The sequence below is a fragment of the Carcharodon carcharias genome, chromosome 11, assembly GCF_017639515.1.
Source record: "Carcharodon carcharias isolate sCarCar2 chromosome 11, sCarCar2.pri, whole genome shotgun sequence".
NCBI lineage: Eukaryota > Metazoa > Chordata > Chondrichthyes > Lamniformes > Lamnidae > Carcharodon > Carcharodon carcharias.
The window spans coordinates 55,170,725-55,193,006 of NC_054477.1; the positions used below are offsets into that span (position 1 = coordinate 55,170,725).

The 22,282-nt window shown below is 46.3% G+C and overlaps 1 protein-coding gene across 8 annotated transcripts in view; it reads right to left on the minus strand.

Moving 5' to 3' along the window:
- sgcg (sarcoglycan, gamma) overlaps window positions 1-22,282 on the minus strand; it is a 1,081,295-nt gene that overhangs the window by 717,092 nt on the left and 341,921 nt on the right. For 2 of the 8 annotated variants that reach the window (XM_041199453.1, XM_041199455.1), the window contains exons 2-3: window positions 18,003-18,113; window positions 14,549-14,718 (exon numbers count right to left, since the gene is read on the minus strand). The exons of 3 other annotated variants lie outside the window; for them this stretch is intronic. The gene's annotated coding sequence lies outside the window, so the exon portion shown is untranslated. The remainder of the gene's footprint in view (window positions 1-14,548; window positions 14,719-18,002; window positions 18,114-22,282) is intronic. 3 more of the 8 variants (XM_041199454.1, XM_041199457.1, XM_041199458.1) reach the window with 2 other exon arrangements.

Here is a 22,282-nt window from a genome sequence, read left to right on the forward strand (position 1 = left end):
CTTGCATTGAAGTATTTACCCTTGAGCACTGCCAAACTCTCTCTTTCAATTTCTATCCTTTGTTTCCTCTTTCTTCCAGACTCACTCACTGATTTTTCTGCCTTCCATTTCTATTTTTAAATTTGCCCTAATTGAATCTACCCTCAGGTTCCAACCCCATTGCCAAATAAGTTTAAACCCACTCCAACACCACCAAGCAAACGTCCCAGCAAGGATATTGGTCCCCGGTCCATTTAGGTGCAAATCACCTGGCTTGTACTGGTCCCACCTACCCCAGAACCAGTCCCAGTGCCCCAGGAATCTGAATCCCTCAGTCCTACACCATCTCCAGCCATGCATTCATCAGCTCTAACCTCCTATTTCTATGCTCACTAGTGTGCGGCACCTGTAGTATTCCAGAGATTATTACCTCTGAGGTCCTCCTTTTTAATGTCTTACCTAGCTCCCTAAAATCTGCTTTCAGGACTTCATCCCTCTTTCTACCCTGTTGTTGGTACCAATGTGAACCACAGCCTCTGATTGTTCACCCTCTCCCTTAAGAATGTTTTGCAGCCACTCTGTGATATCCTTGACCCTGGCACCACGGAGGCAATATATCATCCTGGAGCCATGTCTACAGCCACAGAAACACCTGTCTGTTCCCCTATCGAATCCCCCACCAGTATCCCTCTTCCAATCTTCTTCCTTCTCACCCATGCAGCTGAGCCATCCACAGTGCCTGACCTTGGCTATTGCTGCACTCCCCTGTCGAACCATTGATCAAAGTGGAAAACCGATTCGTGACCAAGATAGATTCAGAGGACTCCTGCACTACCTGCCTGGTCCTCCTAGACTTTCTGTGGTCATTCATTCCCTCTCAGCCTGCGTACTCCTAAGCTGTGGTGTGTCCACCTCCCAAACATGCTGCGCATGTGGTCCTCAATGTCGCAGATGCACCACAGTATCTCCAGCAGCCACTTGAGTTCCAGAATCTTTTGCTCAAGTTTCTGTAGCTGGTGACACCTTTTGCACATTTGCTCGTCTAGGCCACATGAAGTGTCCACAGTTCCCCATATGTCACACGATGGGCATTTTACATGGCTGAGCTGCCCTGCCATATCTTAAGCTCACTTTTTGACTATTTATTACAAACTGGAGACTAGAAAGCTAAGTAGACTTACTCATCAATCAGCCCCTTCTCTTGCTTCAGCTACTGGAGACTGATTAAAAAAGGTAACAGATGGAGCACCTCTTTCGCCCTCTACACTGAATTCCCATATGAACCAAATTCCCAACTCCACATTCCGTCTATGTCTCACTTAGGCATAGTCTCCTGTCTCCTTGTGTGCCCCTTACTGTCCCGAACCCAATCTGGTCCTCACTCAGAGTCCGCACATTTTCACTTACACAAAGAGTCACTTGATATCAATCAGATGCAAGAATCTTGGGCTGAATTTCCCTTCCATAGAAAGTGAGACCAATTGTAACTCTCCCCAAAAACACCAACTCCCTTGGCTGAGATTGTGGCTCAAACTTGGGACTTTTCTAACCCATATGGGTCAGCTAATCATTGTGCAATGGACTAGCTTCGTTCTTGGAGAGCTACAGTCCTGTTCCTGTTCTTGCTCCATCCCATGTACCTAAATAATCATTGTGTAAACTCAATGAATCATCAGATGAGCAAAAATGTTTCTAATTGCCTCCCCTGATGTCTCTGCAGTTTTATCCAGTGCAACCTGGGATGATAGCCATACTTCACTGGGGTTTCAAAACATAACTGATGTTACACTTATTTCTGAACCATAAAAGAAAAACAATAAATTCAAACATAATAGCAGTTTAAGTATTACAAAAAACAAAGTTACACACCTGGAAGGTACATTAAAACACTCTAGTTAGCTAGTATGCTGTTTATTTTCACTGAAGCCATGTCACTGTGACACTTTTCTATTTCCCTCAGTTTATTCTGGGGAGATTTCCATCAATTTACATTTTCCTGCTTTATTCAGTGTTATTTTTAATTCTATAATGCACTTATCATTTGCTATTATTGAAGGTTATTTGTACCTTTTACTTTATATTTAGACTGAAGCACAGTAACTGTTTCCTGTAACATCCAAGGATAATCGTAAAGTCATAACTGTCTCAACAGCAGGCATTCTTGAGAGTTTGCCAAATTTGTCTAACTATCATAAATAACAACCTTTCTAATGAGGATGAGAAAAGAAATATAGAGACAACAAATTAAGAGTGATTATAAAGCCGTTTTGAAATGGTTAAGAAACTGTTTTCCAAAAGCCCAAGGTGACATTATTTAGTTTCTTAAATTCCACTCAGCCTAAATTACCATCAGTTACAAGGCTATTGCATCTAGGCTGCAGATTTACTGCCACTCTTTTAGCATTATGAAGCAGTTTCATAGAAAGGCAGCAGAAGCCAGTAGCTAAGTCCCGGTTTGATTCCTGAACACATTAAAGCAAAGGTGTGAACCCACTTCTCATCCGCAGTCTCAGCATGGTTGTGCTTCTCATTCTCAGTGTACCTCCAGACTGGATCTCTTTTAATCGCCAAAAGCTTATTTTTCAATTTTCTAATGTTCAGAGGAAGCAGGAATCCCTGCCTAACCTGTCATAATGTTAAAAGTTCACTGCCTGGGGAGCAGAGTTCTGTCCCGGTGTATAAGACATGCATCAACAGCATAAAAACAAAAAAACTGCGGATGCTGGAAATCCAAAACAAAAACAGAATTACCTGGAAAAACTCAGCAGGTCTGGCAGCATCGGCGGAGAAGAAAAGAGTTGACGTTTCGAGTCCTCATGACCCTTCGACAGAACTGTCGAAGGGTCATGAGGACTCGAAACGTCAACTCTTTTCTTCTCCGCCGATGCTGCCAGACCTGCTGAGTTTTTCCAGGTAATTCTGTTTTTGTTATGCATCAACAGCATGCATTTCTAGTTAGCTCAATGCAAGATGCAGTCAATAGTATGATTTGGGCCTGCTGCCTGTAAAATGCAATGTACAACATCAGTTTCTGACTGGTACCTATTCTGAGCAGGCAAAACATTATTTGCACTATTGTTCCTACACTGATGGAAAGTACATAATAAATCAAGGGCAGAATTTTATGGCCCCATCACGGCAGGGGCTGGGCCATAAAATGCAGTGAGCCGTTCGAAAGTCCATTGACTTCTGCAGGACCGTAAAATCCTGCCGGCGTCAAATTCCACCCTTAGTTTACTTATAGTATCCTAAATATAACTTGCATAGTGAAATGACAAAGCAAAGCAATCAAAAACAAGAGCAGAAACCCCTTGTACTTATATACATTATATGTTACAGGTGGCTAATTTTTTTGGAGATTTCACAGTAGCAACACAAAAAATACTGAACTTTCATTTTTATTGTAAAGTGATTACATTTTCTGAAAAGGGCTTCGTAAGTTCTCTCTAAACATTGGTAAAAAGAAATCAAGATTGAAATTTATGTAGTGCTTTTCACAACATCTCAGAGCACTTCACAGCTAGTGAAGTGTAATCATTGTTGCAATGGAGGAAATCTGGCCTCCAATTTACACATAGCAAGCTCTTACAAACAATGGCCCAATGTTAGAAACATAGGCGCAGGAGTAGGCCATTTGGCCCATTGGGCCTGCTCCACCATTCAAACAGATCATCTACCTCTAAACCATTTTTCCCACTATCCCCACATTCTTTGACTAGTTACTAGTATCCAGGAATCTATTCATCTCTGTCTTGAACATGCTCAATGATTGAGCTTCCACAGCCCCCTGGGGTAGAGAATTCCAAAGATTCACCATCCTTTGAGTGAAGAAATTCCTCCTCATCTCAATCTTAAATGGCTTGTCCCATTATTGGCCAGATAATCTGTTTTTGTGGTGTTGGTTGAGGATAACTATTGCTCTTCTTTGAAACAGTGCTACAGAATCTTTATGTCCACTTGAGCGAGCAGACAGAGCCCCAGTTTAACATCTCACCCAAAGGACATTGGGCAGAAATTTCACCTCGGTGGGTGGGCGTCCAACCCACTCGAGCGTGAAATGACATGTGATGATGTTGGACGAACGTCCCGACGTCAATGCGCAGTCCCACGATAGCTCGGTCGGCGAGCATGCTGCCAAATCCCGCGTGCGTCCACCAACAATTAAAAGACCTACTGAGCTTTCATTTTTATTGTAAAGTGATTACATTTTCTGAAAAGGGCTTTGTAAGTTCTCTCTAAACGTTGGTAAAAAGAAATCAAGATTGAAATTTATGTAGTGCTTTTCACAACATCTCAGAGCACTTCACAGCCAGTGAAGTGTAATCACTAACGTATCAATTAACTTTCATTTTTGGCTGCCCGTCCAACCTTACGGTTGATGGGCAGGCGATAAGGCCAAGCAGCCTTTGCGTTTTTTTGGAAACCTCATCCACGGACAGGATGAGGCTTCGAACATCAAATAAAAATAAAATAAAACTTTTAAAATTTCATTTATACCATGTCCCTACTCATGTGACAGAGTTTTATAACATTTTTAATATCTTTTATTTCTAATATTTAAGATTCTTCATTTCCCTGAGGCAGCTCTGTGCCTCAGGGGACTTTCAAGCGCTTACTCGTGAAGATCCCCGCTCACCCCGATCGCCCTCCACCCAGCTTGCCCTCTTCCTAGTTCGCCCTCCTCCTCACTCACCCTGTTCACCCTCCTCCCCGCTCACCTCGCTCGCCCTCCTCCCAGCTCACCCTCCTCCCCACTCGCCCTCCTCCCCACTCGCCCTGCTTCCGCTCGCCCTCCTCCCCACTCGCCCTCCTTCCTGCTCACCCCGCTCGCCCTCCTCCCCGCTCGCCCTCCTCCCTGCTCACCCCGCTCGCACCGCTCGCCCTCCTCCCTGCTCACCCCGCTCGCACTGCTCGCCCTCCTCCCTGCTCGCCCTCCTCCCTGCTCACCCCGCTCGCCCTCCTCCCCGTTCACCCGCTCGCCCTCTGCCCCGCTGGCCCGCTTGCCCTCCGCCCCGCTGGCCCGCTTGACTTCCGCCCTACTCGCCCTCCTCCCTGCTTACCTCGCTCGCCCTCCTCCCCGCTCGCCCTCCTCCCTGCTCACCCCACTCGCCCTCCTCCCTGCTCACCCCGCTCGCCCTCCTCCCTGCTCACCCCGCTCGTCCTCCGACCTGCTCACCCCGCTCGCCCTCCTCCCTGCTCACCCCGCTCGCCCTCCTCCCTGCTCACCCCGCTCGCCCTCCTCCCTGCTCACCCCACTCGCCCTCCTCCCTGCTCACCCCGCTCGCCCTCCTCCCCGCTCGCCCTCCTCCCTGCTCACCCAGCTCGCACCGCTCGCCCTCCTCCCTGCTCACCCCACTCGCCCTCTTCCCTGCTCACACCGCTCGCCCTCCTCCCCGCTCGCCCTCCTCCCTGCTCGCCCCGCTCGCCCTCCTCCATGCTCATCCCACTCGCCTTCCTCCCTGCTCACCCCCTCCCCACTCGCCCTCCTCCCTGCCCACCCACCTCCCTGCTCGCCCTCCTCCCTGCTAACCCCGCTCGCCCTCCTCCCCGCTCACCCGCTCGCCCTCCGCTCCGCTGGCCCGCTCGCCCTCCGCCCCACTTGCCCTCCTCCCTGCTCACCCTGCTCGCCCTCCTCCCTGCTCACCCTGCTCACCCTCTTCCCTGCTCACCTTCCTCCACACTCGCCCCGCTCGCCCTCCTTCCTGCTCGCCCTCCTCCCAGCTCGACCTCCTCCCAGCTCGCCCTCCTCCCCGCTCTCCCCGCTCACCCTATTTCCCACTAGCCCTCTCCCCGCTCGCCCTCCTCCCCGCTCGCCCTCCTCCCCGCTCGCCCTCCTCCCCGCTCGCCCTCCTCCCTGCTCATCCCGCTCGCCCTCCTGCCTGCTCACCCCGCTCACCCTTTTCCCTGCTCACCCTCCTCCACACTCGCCCCGCTCGCCCTCCTCCCTGCTCGCCCTCCTCCCTGCTCGCCCTCCTCCCAGCTCGCCCTCCTCCCCGGTCTCCCCGCTCACCCTATTTTCCACTCGCCCTCCTCACCGCTCACCCTCCTCCCCACTCACCGCACTTGCACTCCTCCCTGCTCACCCTCCTCCCCGCTCGCCCTCCTCCCCCGCCTGCACAGGCAGTGCTGAGCGTGCTGCCCCCATTTCAGGCCCTAACTGGTCCGCCAGTGTGCAATCACAGTCCGGCCCTGAGTGCAGGCAGCAGTCGGCTTCCTGACCTTCCCCACCTGTCTCCACCAAGCCCGCCCACAAAGGGCAAAATTCTGCCCATTGGGTGGGATTTTCCCCGCATTGCACTACATGTGGGAGTGGGTGTGAAAAGCATCCTTTTTCCTGCCAGCTGCAATGGTGGGTTTTTGTGCCGTTTTGTTCACTTCCCCCCTCATTAATAATGCATGCATGGGAAACAGCTGGTGGGCTGTTAAATGTCAAAGGGGGCTGGTTAGGTTTTCTCTTGTTGGAGGCAGTCATTACCCGACACTGTGAGGCACGAATGTTACTTGCCAAAGTAAGCCCAAATCTCAATGTTGTCCGGGTCTTGCTGCATGCTGAGTTCATTATCTGAGGAGCTGCGAATGGAGCTGGAATTGGATGTCAATCAAATCCAAATTTAGATAATGTTCCAAAATTTGTCAACCATCTATTGGAAATAATTAGTCTGCAAAAGAGGGTGTGGCAAGCACAGTTCCCTTCACCTCTGGTAGTTTGTAAACAGTTCAGACGAATGGAAATACAAATCTTTTCCCCTTGAATAGTGATTAAGTGCAAGCAAAACGAGTTTTGGATGTTTTAACTCAGTTTCCAACAGACCATAGCTAAGACTGATAACAGCTGCAATATCTCACCTCCAGAGTGCAGATGAAATTCAATCAAGCGTTAGATCCGCAGGAAGATAAATGTTGATTTATAATCACTGACTTATATCCTACCAAAAATAAAACTTTGAGGGGCCTAACATTAACTTATATCAATGCATTACGGCACAGAGATGTAAAATCACCAGATTAGCAGCGGTGAACGCGCAATTACATAAATTACATGTAATGATGTAATAGGCTATTCAAATGGACATGACAAAGCTGGTTGCATGGCCAACCATGTCTTGCATAGCAACAGAAATGTACTAAATACTAACTCTTGCCTGTTATCTGTATTTGTATCTTGTCTTTTTTTGGTATGTTATCCTTTTGTGCTCATCACTGTGAAGAATGTCAATCTTGAAGACTGGGTTACTGTTCTTCTCACGCCAAATGGCAATTACTCCCATGTCAAAGTTGCGTTGAAATTTTCAAGGAGTTCTCATTCCCCTCTGCCCTCTGTCCCAACAAATATTCACAAATTCAACTTCAGCAGAACAGCCTTTGGCCTCACAGACCTCTTCATCCACCCACTGTACTCCTTGATCCCATCGTGCTTCGGGTGCCTGTCTATTAGTCCCGGAACATTTTGAAGTGGATGTGCCTGTGGCCCGTTTGGACCTGACACATCCCCATCTTAGGGCCACTTACACTGTTCAACATATAACCCTACACACTCCAGCCAGTCATTTGTCTGAATGTAACTTTCCCCACTGGTAACCCCCAGTACAATTTTAGCCCTGCAGCCCCTTCTCCTGCCTGAGGCCAGCTGCCCCCCTTCCCCAGTGAAGCCCTAGCTCTGCAGTCCATTAAAAGCCACCCCCACCTTACCCAGTGGTCTGGAAGGTAGAGACCTGCCTGTGGCAACCCTTTGAAAGTGATATGGTGCTGCCTGTGAAGCCTGACACTGATTTCTGCAAGCACTGCGCGATGCAAGGCAGGCGAACAAACCTCAAAGTGATGAGCGACGTGCAGATCGCCAGGTGCACGTACCATTGTGAAACATATCATTCTAATCGCACGGTGTGGGGGTGTTTGATTCCAGCGAGCGGGGATTATAATGAGATAAAAATGTATTAAAGTGTCATTCCCCAGGTACTGCGGTGGGAAACTTGGCTTGCCATTGATAGTTGGAGTGGATGACTGCAAGCTGGTTTCACAACAACATAAAACCGATTTTTGGCCTTCTCATGATATTTTCCACTCCCACCCGCCATGACGCCCACCGCAAACCGGGGTGGAAAATCCAGGCCATCACCTCTGGCAGTGCAGCACTCCCTCAGAGTGTGAACCTGGAATTTTGTGCTCAAGTCCTGGAGTTTTACTTGAACCAACAACTTTCTGACTCAAAGGCAAGAGTGCTCTCAACTGGGCCAAAGCTGACACCTGTGATATATTATGGTGCAGATTCTTTTCAGATACTGATCAATACTTTTCATAACTTAGAATAATGATAGTGCGTTATAATGGGCTGGATCATAAGTTCCTATGCATTGTGAGTGGAGGGGGACTGGTAGAACATGGTCAGCCAGGAAGTAAATGCAAAGTGCTTGTCAGTGACTATTTAATTGCCACATGTGTACAGTCGATTATGCCCTGCAGCTGTGGGAAGCCAGCTAAAGTTGAAAACCCAAGCAGCCGCTTATTCCGACTGGTATCACCTGTGGCAAAGTTAACAAAATTGACAAATATGCCATCAGTCACCTGTGTAATGGATTTATAGGTTACTGACTGTGAAATCCTGTTAATCTCCCCAGCAAATCCCTGGCAGGAACCTGAGGCAGAAGAATTGAGGGTGGTGGTGACATTGACAGTCACTAGTAAAGCAAGTCCAGTTGCAATAAATCTTGTTCCAGAAGGATTCAACTGTCTGCCAACTGATGTCAGCCTTCTGAGACAATGGGTGGAATGCTCTGTGCCCGCTGATACTGGGCAAATTTGGCAGTGTGAGTGGATAATATGGCAAGAAGGCCAAAAATCGGTTTCATGACGTCTGCTCTACCCGTCAATGGCAGGCCACGTTTCTTGCTGTTGGATGTCGGGAAGCTCATTGTAATACATATGAAGATCATTATAAGGTCAGCTGGCTGGAATTATCCCCCTCACACTGGACCATCCGCCTACGTCGGTGGGAAAGCATGCTGGTGCAGAACACGTCTGGACAAGTGTGACGTGCAGAAGACTAAACTTACCACAAGGGCCTTGCTCACATCGCGGACATGATAGAAGCAGAAGATGCTGGAGCCCTACACCAACAGCACACTGGAGGAACGTCCATGGCATGCTGGACGGACTCTCATGGATGTAGCTCCTCTGCAAAGTAGCTCACGGAAGTTGGAAAGTCATCGCTCAGGGACTGCTCACAACTGCTGATGGTAGAGGCCGTGGAGAGGAAGGGCCAGCTATGTTTGGAAGAGGAAAAGGTGTTGGGGGGAGTGAAGTTGGGAGGGGGGAACGAAGGTGTCAGGGGGTCAGTGAGTATGAGGGAGGAGGGGGCAACGTGTGATAAGACAGCAACTGGAGAACAGGTGTAAGAGGGGTTTAAGGTGTAAGGGGAGGAATTCAAAGTGGGGAAGGAGTGTGGAGAGGGGAGGGAGTCTGGGAGGAGGGAGGAGGGAGGGGAGGGAGGGAGGAGTCTGGAGGGGAGGAAGGACTGCAGAAAGGGGACGGAGTTCGGGTGGAGGAAGGAATGTGGAGAGTGGGGAGAAGTGCGGAGGAGAGGGAGGAGAGTGGAGAGGGGAGGGAGTTTGGGGTTGAGGAAGGAGTGCAGAGAGGGGAGGGAGTACAGGGGGAGGAATGAATGCGGAAAGGGGAGGGAGTAAGGCTGGAGGAAGAAGTAAGGGTGTCGGAAGGAGTCAGGATAGGTGAAGCACTGAGCAGGGGGGCAAGTCTGGGGGGTGCAGGAGGGCTAAGGGCGGGGGCGTCCAGAGTGAGAAAGAAATTCCAAGAGGGGATGGGGTTCCAAGGAGGGAAGGGGTCTGAAGGGTGGGATATCCAGGTGAACGTGCAAGGGAGGGCTCTGATAAGTTCATGACTGCCTCCTGGGGAGCAAACTGGGGGGGGGGGGGCGTGGTACAAGGGAATGTTGAGAATGACTGAGGGCAGAATGAGGCGGAGGGCTGGGAGGGTGAGGGTTCAACTGTTACGGTAGAAGGGACAGTGAAGTTGGTTAGTCAGGACTCGGAGGCAGACACGGAACCTGGGGGTGAGAAGGAGGAGGTTGGGGAGGTGAATGTGGATGGGGGTGGGATTTTCAGGAAGGAAGTGAACGTGCACGTTCACCTGGACATCCCCAAAGGAAAAGGGTTCTGGCTGGTTGGTCACAGGGTGGAGGTGAAAGGTGATGCCAGAGGTGTCAACAGTGATCGGTGAAAGGAAATGGGTGTCTGGGGGAGGGGAAAGAACAGGAGAGTGAATGAAAAACTGAATCATCACCATGCTGTCTAAATCAAAAATGAAACAAAAGTTGTGGTGGGCGTGATCATGTGCTGCATGGGAATGCACAGGAGGTTGGCAGAGATGCAGGTCAGCTCAGATGGACAACTGAAAGCAAATCCCAGCAGACAGCATTGAAAATGCTCAGGACATTGAGATGAGTGTGATGGATGAAGGCTCTGCATGCGTGGGAGAATGTTTGCACGAGTCTCTAAAAGGCCCTGCCACACACACACTTCTCATTGGTGAGCTGCTCCTTCTGCAGTGACAGAGGATGAGGTTGAGGGGCTCACAGGCAAAAGTGGACTCGGAGGGAGCAGACAGCCTCTGAGATTCCTGAGTCAATACCCAGGGGCATCCAGCTGTGATTGTTTCTCCCTTTGGTTGCCTGGGGGCTCTGAACTGACTCCTTGGGGGGAAGGAGCACCCGGGGGCGGTGGGGGGTGGTGGTGTCGAGGTGCCAAATTTCACTCTAGCCTTGCCACTGCAGAAACTCACCCATGGCTCCCACGATGGAGTGCAGGTCCATGCATGTCTCTGCGTTCTGCTGGACCAAGGTCTCCATGGCATCTGCCATTCTCCCCATGAGACCTCCATACACGCACATGTGGGCACCACTTCATCAGAGAGCAGGTGGATGCACTCCTCTGACTCATGAGCCTCTCTGTTGAGGACTTCCACCAGCTCTGTGTGATATTCCTGTGCCTTCTGCTGACTCTCCAGGATGAGTTGGAAGGCTAAACCTAGAGGTTCGTTATCTGACTCAGGCCTCACAGATACCCGAACCCCAGCAGTCCTCTGAGTGCCGCAGAGCTCGGCTAAGCCTACTTCCTCCTGCTGTGGACACGTGTCCATACAGTGACCACCAGATTGTGAGCCGAGACTGCTCAAGATCTAGGTCCCACCAACGTGCGCTGCACTGGTGGAGGGTGTGGGTAAGCGCTGTGATGAGTTTTCCAGGCTGCTTATTTCCAGCTCTTCAATGGAGGAGGTGTCCTCTTGGCTGGAGATAAAGACCTGGATGGAGCTGAGGGACTGGCTGGATGAGGGTGCGGTCACTTGGCAGAGCTCCAAGTGAATCAAAGTAGAGCTAATTAATGCATGGCATTGCAGTCAAAAGCAGAAGAGTGAGCACTCACTGGGGAGGAGGTGATGGCATAATGGTATTGTTGCTTTACTAGTACTTCAGAGACTCAGAATACTGCTCTGGGGATCTGGGTTTAAATCCCGCTACGGCAGATGGTGGAAATTTAATTTAATAAAAATTTTGAATTAAAAGCCTAATGATGGCCATGAAAGCATCGTCGATTTTTGTAAATACCCATCTGGTTCACTTGTGTCCTTTAGGGAAGAAAATCTGTCATCCTTATCCAGTTTGGCCTACATGTGACTCCAGACCCACAGCAATGTGGTTGACTCTTAAATGTCCTCTGAACTGGCCTAGCAAGTCACTCAGTTGTATCAAACTGCTAAAAAGTCTCAAAAAAGGAATGAAACCGATGGACCACCTGGCTTTGATCTAGGCTCCAGAAACGACAAAGGCAATCTCAGCCCCGTTGACCCTGCAAAGTCCTCTGTACTAACATCTAGGGGCTAGTTACAAAATTGGGAGAGCTGTCTCACAGACTTGTCAAGCAACAGCCTGACATAGACATCTTCATGGAATCATCCCTTACAGATAATGTTCCAGACACCACCATCACCATCTCTGAGTATGTCCTGTCCCACTGGCAGGACTAACCCAGCAGAGGTGATGGCACAACGGTATCCAATGGGGAGGGAGTTGCCCTGGGAGTCCTCAACATCGACTCCAGATCCCATGAAGTCTCATGTCATCAGGTCAAACATGGGCAAGGAAACCTCCTGCTAATTACCACATACTGCCCTCCCTCAGCTGATGAATCATTGCTACTCCATGTTGAGCATCACTTGGAGGAAGCACTGAGGGTAGTAAAGACTGAATGTACACTGGGTGGGGGGCTTCAATATCCATCATCAACAGTGGCTCAGTAGCACCACAACTGACTGGCCTGGCCAAGTCCTAAAGGACATAGCTGCTAGACGGGTCTGCAGCAGGTGGTGAGGTAACCAACAAGAGGGATAAACTTACTTGACCTCATCCTCACCAGCCTGCCTGCGGCAGATGCACCTGTCCATGACAGTATCAGTAGGAGTGACCACTGCTCAGTCCTTAGGGAGACGAAGTCCTGCCTTCCATCATGTTGTGTGGCACTACTACCGTGCTAAATGGGATAGATTCCGAACAGATCTATCAACTCAAGACTGGGCAACCATGAGGCACTGTGGGCCATCAGCAGCAGCAGAATTGTACTTAACCACAATCTATAACCTCAGGCCCAGCATATCCCCCGCTCTACCATTACCATCAAACCAGGGGATCAACACTGATTCAATGAAGAGTGCAGGAGGGCATGCCAGGAGCAGCACCAGGCACACCTAAAAATGAGGTGTCAACCTAGTGAAGCTAGAACACAGGACTACTTGCGTGCCAAACAGCATAAGCAGCAAGTGATAGACAGAGCTAAGTGATCCCACAACCAACAGATCAGATCTAAGCTCTGCAGTCCTGCCATGTCCAGCTGTGAATGGTGTTGGACAATTAAACAACTCACTGGAGGAGGAGGCTCTGCAAATATTCCCATCCTCAATGATGGGGGAGCCCAGCACATCTTCAATCTTCAGCCAGAAGTGCCGAGAAGATGATCCATCTTGGCCTCCTCTGGAGGTCCCCAGTATCACAGATGCCAGGAGCATGGGGGTGAGGGAGTCCAGGCGTGAGGGGTGGGTGAAGGGGGTGTGGGGGGGGAGACATGAGAATTAGGGGCCCTCACATTCATCTACAGACCTGGGAGGATATCCCAGCAATGGAGGTGGGCCTTCTAACTTGGCTGCCTCAGCATCTGCTCACCTCCGCTTCCACCTCCACCCTGCTTCGGGGGTAGCACTTTCTGACTCCAGCCTACCACAACTCTACAAGGTGAAAATATGGTGGGTGGGCATGGCTACTTTTGAGGCAGGTTAGTGATTTCTGAAAATGGCCCGATGCCCAATTCTCAACTCAAAGAAGAACATTTGGCCCTTATGGGACTCCAGTCAGATGGGGAGCCAGTTACTAAACTCCACAGCAGCAGATATGTCTTTGCCACAGTGAGGGTTTTGGCCTGGGGGAATGGGGTAATTGGAGGGGGAAACCAACCAAAGTGGTGGGGGGGACTGGGGGGCCGGCAATTGGTTTGACTTGACTGGAGTTGGGGGTAGGGCTTGGTCGGAAGGGGGAAGAGGGGGATTACAGGTTAGGATGTTGATCAGTTTGCATAAACCAGGATCCAGTCAAGCCCTGTTAATCTGAGAATGAAAGAGATCTAGAACTACAGATAAATTTAAAATGTAGGATGACAACGTGGCTAAGGTTGGATTGGTCCACTTTTCTGCCTAAACTAATGTTGGAAATAGACAGGTTGGAAGTAGGTTTGTGGAATGGCTGGTCTATGAAGAGAAGACTATTGCTGTTCCTGCCCCTGCTGGTGTTGGTGATCTTGCTGCTCCTTTGGCTGCTGCTCATCACCTTGGTTCTCATTTGAGGTCCAAAGTAAAGCTGCAAAAACAGCTCCCACATTGATCTGATGGATCATAGTTCCAAAGTCAAGTTCAGATGCACCACCCTTCAAAGCTGTGAAGGTAACCTTTAAATTGGCAAAAAGTTACCTCTCAGCACAAGTACTGTAAATAAAGCTTTTCAAATAATCAGGCTAGAAAGCAGCCATGAGATTTCATTGACATTTTTCCTAGTCATGTGTTAACCTCTAAATTACCATTGTCTTCTGACCTTGCTTTCACTGACGAGTTCCAAGAAGCCTGAGAAACCCATGGACCCATAGTTAAATTTCAAAAGGTGTAATTGAGTGATTAACTTATTGAAATTAACAATCCACCTCTCCTGAGGGGTTGCTCACCCACCGCCTAACATGCAGCAGTTAAATGCAGAAGCTGGTGGGTTGGAGTTGACTTCCCAACACACTGTCCCCATCTGCTCCCAAACTCATATGCTCTTGCAAGTTAAAATTCAGCTCAATATGTAGTACACCTATAATTCATGGGATTGCATAATATGCTTCAGCCACCTGTTCCTGAGTTTGTGATCCAGGAAGATAAGGTTAGCAGAATTATTACTCTATATTCATTCAATAACTTATGCTCACAGAACTGAAGAAGATTTTTATGGCATGTTATTTTAATTCTAAGTGAGAAGGCCTACCTTTAATTGATAGCCCACCCAGCTTCCAAGATGTTCTTGGGGTCAGGTATAGTGTTATATCTGACAATGACTCTACTGTGTTGGTCACAGATTGGTTTAGGCTCAGGCTGCAGCAAGGTGAGAACATGCAGCTGTGGCGTCTTCAGCACAAACAAATGAGAAAGACAGCCCTGGGGTAATAGCAGAAGGTTTCAACAGTGAATACAGTATAATTCTTTTTTATTAAATGCAGTGTTGAGTTCAAAAGTTTTTACTGAATCACTCTAACCACTCCCCCCTTTTCTTTGAGAATATTATTTTCTTCTGTTGCCTCGGATTTGACCCTTATGCAAAGCATCAATTGCCAACTAACAGGAGTGACAAGTCACCTCATCTAAGTCATTTGTATTGTTCTATAACTCGTTGCTAAGAGTTGAGTGGGAGCAGCATGGGAGAACAATACCTCTGTTCATTCACTGTAGCAAACTCAGAAACATGTTCTTTCTGCTCACTTTAAGATTTCACTGCGAATAGAGGAAATTGGTTTACAGAGAACTTGCCGTCTGATTTTTACCCCTTTATTTGGGGAAAGGGCCTCACTTCCCCCAGGGATCACCAAATGGGATTAAGAATTCCATTGCATGGGGAGTTGTAAATGTGAATTCACATCTTCGTTTAGTCTACTGAATTTCACCCTCAAACCGCCAGGAGTTCTGTTCTTAATTAAACAGTCACATTCGAGAATTGTGTTATTTAGGTTCCAGATTTCAGCCAAGTCACACATGGAAATGCTGAGTTCAGAAAGGGTCTCCTTATTTCCTGGAGTTTCAAACTGAAGTTGACCAGGTCGTAGCTGTAAATCAGTAGTTAAAATCTGCATTTTATTTCCCCTGGCTAGCCCGAATTCTGCTGGGCAGGGTGTTGTTAAAATTCGCCCCACCTCTTTTACAGAGATTAAATCCTCTAATAATTTTACATTAAGTACACTTAGCTTACACAGAGCTTTGTCTGACCACAGTAAGAAGACTGCATTCCCTATATGTCAATCTTATGATGACACCAGATTTTCTCACCTGGTAGATGAGCCAATTCTAACACTTGGTCCCATCTTTCTGCACTCTGGTACCTGTTTAAGCTGTTGTTTGTTTCTGGCAATTTACATTGATTTAAATTTAAACAGCCTACTTTGTCTACAAGTGATACTTAAAAAACTTAGCCGTCACGCATGGTTCAGGATTAACGCTTTTTCCCAATGCTTGTACTCATGCCCAGTGCGAACGTTTACTTTCATGAGTATGCTAATAGCACCCATGGACTAAAGCTGATCTTTCTTAATATGCTTCAGAATAATTAAAACAAAAATGGAATCAGAGCAGATCATAGACCAGTCACAGTGCTTCTCTTAGGTATAGGAGAAATGCCTGAAGGTATGGTCAACTGTGTGGTTTACTTAGAGTTTGCACAAGGTTCAGGTAAAAAGTACTGGTGAAGAAGTTAATATTAGCAGACTAATGTTTAACTTACATTAGTTCATGAATTAATGCCTCCAGTAAGTAGTGGACAGATAAATGACATATGAACCCATGAGGTACTCATCCATTAACATTGCTAACAATGATTTCTAGATTGATGTGTTGCATAAAAGGGGCTCAATGAAACAGCTTGAAATATAGATTTGCTTTCCAATTGTAAATTCAGGCTCCAAGTGCTAGTAGTGTAATCACAATGCTAACAATGATCAAATGCTGCCTCAGGCACTCTGCTGGGAATTTGTAAATTGAGCCCTTTCGCTTTATTTCCACAGGATCAAATTGTCTACCAGAATGTATGTCTGAAAACCCACATTTCAAAATAGTACAAACTGCAACTGATTGGAGGAACAGACAAAAAGAGGAATCTGCATAAATAAATGAAAATATGCTGATGTGATCAATATTCTGGCATCCCATGACCTAATATATAATAATAATAATAATATATTCAATGGCTTTATCTCTGGTTCCCTGTATTTGGTTTTCTCTGTCTCTCATAATTTTTCTACCTCAATTGATTTCACCACGAGCTAAATAGTTAAGTATGCTAACTTTCCCTTAGCTTGCACAGGATTTGAGTTTGACGTTGATGGAGTTTTAACAGCAGCAAATATGCACTTAGGTGAACTTATACTGTTAGCCAGGCCAGTGTTTCACATCAGAACAGCAGAAAATTCATCTTCTCCTATAGCCTTAAAGTAGTATGTTCAATTCCTCAATGGTTAAAGATTAACCCATTTAACCAATGTACAGTAGTACAGGAATAGCAATGAAATGGAGATCTGTTGAGACTGGCATAAACTACATGCTCAGGTCCACTAATAAGCTTCCACCAAAGTTAAATCCTTCCAGTTACAAACTTGGATGCAGAGGAACCAATAATCTCAGAACAGACAATTACAGTTCCTGAGGCAGAATGTATTAATTTAACCAATTGGTCCTTAGTTATGTGTGGCAGTGGAATTAACTGTATCTTTACTAATTCTCTTTTTTTTGTGCAACACTCCTCAAGGTAAGAGCGTAATGAAATATTGGGCCAGATTTTGCTAGAAAAATAACACCGAGCTCATGATGCACACAGAAAACCAGCCAGCAGATTCAGGAGATGAAGGGATGACCTGTGAGTTGTAAATCAATTGGGTGATTGATGTCATTCTGCTTGCACAAATGGCCCTCAATCTCTCAGTTACTTTTCAGAACTGCATATGAGCTGACCATTAAACTTTTTGCAGAAATTTAGGCCTCGTACATAACAGTTCTAGTAACCCTTTTAACGTGATATTATTAACACAAAGTCAAACATTAGCTCTGTCTCAGAAAGGGAACTATTTAAATGATTGTGTTACATTCCTGCATGTAGTGAGCTCTTAGAGATTTTATCTATTCAAGTTTAGGGTTTTAAAATGTTTTTCTCACTTTTCCATCTCTTTTTCTCATCACGCTGGTGGTCACTGCTAGTACTGCATTAAGGACACCGAGGAGGTGTTCAGCAATGGACCCAGACTTCCAGCTAAGTCCGAGATTTCACCGGGGCCTGCCAGAGTGGCACTGGTGAGGGGGGGTTGGGGATCATGTTGGACAGGGCATGGGAGTAGGGAGGACACAGGCAGGGAATATTATGAGGGAGGGGCTGCCGATTGGATACCCAGAAATGAGGCAAACCCCTTTCACTGACAGCAACCCACAAGTTTAAACTTCTCGGACTGCATGTTCGATGTAGACCTCTCCTGTCGTCTGTTAGTTTGAGCAGGGGTGGGATGAGGTCCTTAAGTTGGCATTAGTTTCCCAATTTAGGGCCTCAATTGGACCATGGGCAGGCTGCCCTCCCGAAGCCATTCTCACTATCATAAAATGACGACATTGGCAGGGGCACAGACAAACAAGTGGTCAGGCAGCGGCCATGTCACTGATGGCATAGTGCCCTATTTTATGGGTCCACCCACCTGCTTTCCTGCCTGTGGATGGCCCACAAAATCCAGCTCCAAGGTTCGTTGTCTGTTACTTTTTATTTTCCTTGTGAAGCGCTTTCGGGTGTTTTTCCCATATTAAAGGCACTGCAGAAAAGCAAAATGTTGTTGTGTTTAAGTCAGGCCTCAGACAAGAAAGGACTGCTTTTCTAACTTACTGCTACACCCAGCCTTTTGTCTGTCAGTAATCTAATATAGGGGGACAGATTTTCAAAGAGTCGAAAATACTCCGCAGATCTTTAAAATTGGCAGACATTACCTGGATACAGAAGTCACAAATTGATGAATAGATCTAAATGCTCTTGAAGGGCAGGTATTTGCTGTGTAACTGTTACAATCAGAAGTTTTTAAACATACCATTCTTAAATCTTAAAAAAAACAGGCTGCAGCTGTCACTGTGAGTTTAAACAAAAGCCTCTGCTGGACTGCTTTAATTGACAGGCCATCTGCTGCAGGTTAGAAAACAAATGTAGCATCTGGTTGTGCACTTTCAATGGAGTTCTTTGTTGACATTTCCCCAATGATTATTATTATGTCATTATTAATATTTGGTTGAGTTTCAAAAGCTACAATTATCTCAGCAGAGGTTCTGAATTCTCAGCTTGATTGACAGTGTGCAGATGCTATTAAAAGATTAGCTGTCTTCGATGTGTGGTCTGAATGGAAATTTTTTTTTTAAGCGATTAACCACTTGAGAAGAATTAAAAGCTTTGAATGTGTTTTATGAATGGGAAATTTCTTTACTTAACAAATATTTATGAGTCAGAACTGTCTTGAATTCTTAGAAGTTATTTTTCATCTTCACGTGATTCCTGAGGTCTGCCCATGATGAATATCATGTGTATGGCTATGGAATTGACATGGAGGGTACAAAGGGATCATGGAATGTGGGTGGGGAAGTGAGGGGCTATGAGGGACGTGGGTAAGAGTGCCTAACAGCTTCTGAAACACCTGGGAAGAAGACCCAGAGAACTGAGATGGGCCTTCGAACCAACCTGCCTTGGCACATTCCCACCCCTATTTCCACCTATGGTCTGCTTCCAGGGTCGGTGGTCCGGCTCCATCCTGGACCTGCCACCGCCACTCCCCACCCACCCCCACCGCCCCCAGACTGCAACTCATGTGATTCGAGGTATTTTTTACCGAGGTGGGTTTGTTGAGTCGCAAAATATCTCAACTTGAGCTGGCTAAAATCCAGCCCAAAATGTGAAAAAGCATTTTTTAGTTATTCTCCTAATACTAAAATTACCTAACCTCTTCATATTAAAATGTTTAATTCTTGGTCTACTTAGTAAAATATAACAGCATTAAGACTCTAAAATACAATGCTTCATAACTTTACATGATCACCATTAACTAAATATGCCCTTCCCTTTCAAAAGGAGAGTTCTCTCATCAGAAAGAAGACCATTAATACAACATTTCTGATGACTGTTGTATGACTTATATTTGAAGGTTTTTGTTAAATATCTACCATTAAAAACATGTCACTCTGTCACTTTGACAGCAGCATGTCTAGGATGCCAAGAAACAAAATTATTAATCCAACTCCAATGGTAGGTTTTGTTTCAGTGATAAAAGCGCAACATTCTTCCAGTAAGCACCTTAGAACTGAGTGTTTCTGATAATAGCAAAATGATTGAGTCAGCCTGAGATTGTCGAATAGCAATAGCAATAGGTTATGAAAAACCTATTTAACCATGCTGTATATGTTGGAAAACCTCATTAGAACAGTGACAGAAGGTTGCAGAATTTGATTAATTATATGCAAATAAAACTGACTGTTTTCTTCCATTTGAAGGGCTTAGAATTCCTAACCTGAAATGCTGGCTGAGAATCATTTTAAAAAGGTCTAAACAACAGCTCCACTCTAGATTCTGTAAATCACCAGTTTTCCGCTTGACCGCGTAAGCTTTGAAATTGCGCTGTTGGGTGCTAAATTAATGTATCATTCAAAATTCCCTTCTCCATTATTTTACAGCAGACCATCTATTTTAACCATTGCTCAAACAGTACATAGAGGAATTTCAGACAGCTGCATTAAGCATTCGAATTTTAGTATCCCACAGTGCAACTTGAAGGCTATAGGAAATGAATGACTGTGTTTACAAGCAAATTGATGTCAAATGGCTGTGCACACAGACTTCCTCTACTCGTACAAGGTGTGGATCAGGGACAAACTGTCCCAAAAAAGCCTGGCACTGCTTTTGACATTTTTATCACTTCGGTTCCAAAATGATGTAAAGTTCTGAATGGAAACAACAGCTTCTGTGAAAACATCATTTGGGAAAACTGACTTTACTTTGATATTTTGATGGCAAACTGTTATTTTTAAAATGCCTGTCATTAACATTCAAGTGAAAACTTTATAGCTAAAACAATATCCTGTACAAGTTCTTAGGATTAGAAAGAAATGGAGCAATCCTGGGGCTCTACTGTTCCAGCTCCCTTAATGTTGAAGCTTTCTTTCAGGCCCAGTACCCAGATTTATTCGACACTCCGGGCCTACACCCAACAGTGTCTTCCCCACATGCAAGCCTGTATTATTTAAACCAGAATCAATAAAAATTTCAGACATTTTGTCCCCATGGAGCGTACTTATATCAGGTAACCTTCCGCACTTATCAAGGATCTGACTTCCTAACTACAGAAATGTCAATTCTTGTCACAGTTTTGATTTTATGTAGTGCTTTGATGGTTAAATTCATGCATAATATCAAAATACAATTTGACACTGAGATTCCATAGGAAAGGAGAAAAGTCGCTCAGGAGTGCGTGATATCTATCCCAGCAACATGAGGGTAAGAGATGTTGGAACTGGTTATCAGTTCATTATATAAATAGCATAGAATTTAGTTTAAATTCTGGCATGGGCAATTGTCCATTAAACATACTTATCTAGAACGGATTTTATAATCTGACTTTAACCTCAGCAGTAATTTCATAGCTATTGGAAAACAACAGGTTGCGTATAAAAAGTGAACCTTGCCTGTTTCATAGCAAGCCTTATCCTATTCGGCAGATCTACACATAAATTCAATTGGTGCTTATAAAGTTCTAAGATAGGATTAATTTAAAATAGCCTTCAACAAGCATTCTAAAAGTGACTGGGGTGGGGCTGCAAGATGATGTTTCCATTTCCAGCCTTCAACAAGCATTCTAAAAGTGACTGGGGTGGGGCTGCAAGATGATGTGTCCATTTCCAAAGACCCAAGTGTCTATTCTACGCTGATGGGTTCAATTTCATCTATTGCAGCTATTGGCCCATTTAAAATAAACAGAATAAAATGACAGGCAGAGATGTTACCATGGCCAGGATTTTGCCCTCGTCGAGCGAGCTCGGCAGGGGCTGGTGGGAGCGGTTGCGAAGCGATCGGGGCCGGACTGCAGTTTCACGCTGGTCGGCCAATTAAGGCCCGCTCAGCATGAGCCACACGCGGCCTGTGTGGAGGGGGAGGAGGAGGGCGAGAGCACAGCTTAGTGCATGCGCATGGGTGCGTGCTGGAAAAGCTCCCTGAGGCATACAAGCAGGAACATGTTCTTCATGAAATGTTAAAATTCATATTTTATTTTTAATTGCTGCTGGAAACCTCAGCCCACCTGTCGAAGGGATTTCCTAAAAGGTGCAAAGGCTGCTTGGCTTTTTCGCCTGGCTGCCAAAGGTTGGATGGGCAGTGAAAAATAGCCTTTAATTGGATCTCTAATGGCCTTAATAGGCCTGATAATTGTCAGCGGGTGTGCTGTTGACTCCCACCCATGCGAGCACACAATGATGTCGGGACGCTCACCGGACATCATCGTGCATCATTTTAGCTCATGCCCGGCTGCTCAGCTAAAAACCCTGCCCCATATTTGCACACTCCCATACTTAGACTATTACTTATATAGTAAACAACAGCTGCCGGATCCAGCCTTTTAATAAAATAGGTAGACAGTGGCTGCCAAACACATCTCATATCAAGGGCATATGGAGCAAAGCTCACAAGAGTTTGGGAGGTCCACTTATTTAAGCAATTGTTCAGCATTCCCAGTGCAGATGGATTCATGTATTTCAAGCATGTAGGCCACAGGATAACAGCAGTAGGCTGATCGAGGAGATGCTGTGCCAAAAAACAATTTCAGCAGTTGAAATTAGCAGCATGATAACCTACATGAACTACATTGAAAGGGATGGCTGAGGGTCATTAAATGGCCCAAGGAGAAGTGAAGACTGCACCTTAACATAGAAAGCCCTGAATGTAATATTGAAAGGAGGT